Genomic DNA, 1,747 nt, shown 5'->3' with positions numbered 1-1,747 from the left:
CCCTAAATTTGCGAAAGTCCAATGTCAAGTCAACTTTATGCCAGTATATCACTGGGAAACGCGTAGTGTGAAACTTTGCGCGTTGTTCATATTCTGAGTCCATCTGCTTGCCTATAGACATTTAGTAGCCTACAGCCTTCTCAACAAGGTGCGAGTTTGGTCTTTTATATCACTGTATTAGTTGCAGTGCAACTGCAGCACATCGCCGCGATATAAAGTTAAGGCAACTAAACAACCAAGCGAAATATGTCTACCTCAAATGTAGGTGTCACCGGGTGATTAGGTGATTATTAAGAAAATGAGCGGCAGGTGTGGAGGGGTAGGAGCTTGAGTGGTGATTGGGGCACATGCTCCCAAAGTGGAGTATAAAAAAAGGCCTTTTTGAAGAGAGGGAATGGTGAAAGACACAGGGAGAGAGGCACAGAAAGGCAGCGGAGGGAAGCCGCGAAAGAAGAGAACTTGAGGTATGTTTATTCCTCACACAGTCTGGAGAACCCCAAGCCAGCAGCACGAAGGATCCCGGCGGAGATATGAGTGGAGGCTTAATTCACTGGGAGGTATTGTGGATTGCAGTTTCTAGTGTGGAAACAAGCACGTTTGAAGTCTCGAGTGTTTTACTGATTGCACGAGTGCGGGGAATTCTAAATTCTACTTCCACTCAGAGTCCCAGCTGTTACTGATCCTCTGCTGTTCAGTCTCTGTCGCCAGGAATGAAGAACCATTCAGCCGGTGAGAATGTGAAGTTGTGAGCTGTTACTGACCCTCCGATGTTCAGAGCTGGAGGAACCATTGAGCCGGTGAGGGAATGTGAAGCTATGAGCTGTTACTGACCCTCTGATGTTCAGAGCTGGAGGAACCATTGAGCCGGTGAGCGAATGTGAAGCTACAAGCTGTTACTGACCCTCTGATGTTCAGAGCTGGAGGAACCATTGAGCCGGAATGAAGAATCACTGAGCCGGTCAGCGAATTAGAAGCTAAGAGCTGTTACTGATCCTCTGCTGTTCAGTCTCTGTCGCCAGGAATGAAGAATCACTGAGCCGGTGAGCGAATGAGAAGCTAAGAGCTGTTACTGATCCTCTGCTGTTCAGTCTCTGTCGCCAGGAATGAAGAATCACTGAGCCGGTGAGCGAATGAGAAGCTAAGAGCTGTTACTGATCCTCTGCTGTTCAGTCTCTGTCGCCAGGAAAGAAGAACCACGGAGCCAACTTTTAAAAAGTTTTATAATCCAATAAAGAAACATTGTTATTTATTTTAACCTCCTGTCTGCCTCATGTGTTTCCATGGTCTGCTTCTCTGGGCTGTGTTTCCGTTTAGGGGTGGGCGACCTGTGACATAGGCCTAGGCTACCATTTGATCTGTACATCAGCATCGGGGGAATGATATTATAATCTCATTCACGGTAGAGAAAGATGCATGTAGGCTACACAGGGACCATGAAGACACTGAATTAAACATAAAAACAGCCCTCATAATAATCACAAATACACTTACATTTCTATAAATATGAATGAATGGCTAGCTCTAACTGGTCTTCGTCAACAACACACGCTTGCACCCCCTGCTGGTGAGGTCGACTAACAGCAGATGGAGATTATGCTCGGTAATCAACTGCTTTTCCTGCAGTTCCTGGATATCAATGTTGAATTTACTGTCAAATATTAACCACTGAATTTGTGGAAGCGAATTAAAATGGACCATAAATTGCCTGTTGAATATTATAGGTTGTATTTTTAAACAGTTTTAATAT

At 45.0% G+C, this 1,747-nt stretch overlaps 1 long non-coding RNA gene across 1 annotated transcript; it reads left to right on the top strand.

Moving 5' to 3' along the window:
* Nucleotides 1–271: 271 nt before the first annotated feature.
* On the top strand, nt 272–1,255 carry LOC143754007 (uncharacterized). The gene is made up of 2 exons (XR_013207857.1): nt 272–663; nt 975–1,255. It is a non-coding gene; the product is annotated as an uncharacterized LOC143754007 (long non-coding RNA).
* Nucleotides 1,256–1,747: the final 492 nt, after the last annotated feature.

This window comes from Siphateles boraxobius, unplaced genomic scaffold (assembly GCF_051911475.1).
Source record: "Siphateles boraxobius isolate OS27281-9 unplaced genomic scaffold, OSU_SipBor_1 29, whole genome shotgun sequence".
Classification (NCBI taxonomy): domain Eukaryota; kingdom Metazoa; phylum Chordata; class Actinopteri; order Cypriniformes; family Leuciscidae; genus Siphateles; species Siphateles boraxobius.
The sequence above is the reverse complement of the archived record's forward strand: the minus strand, read 5'-3'. Positions and strand labels throughout refer to the sequence as shown.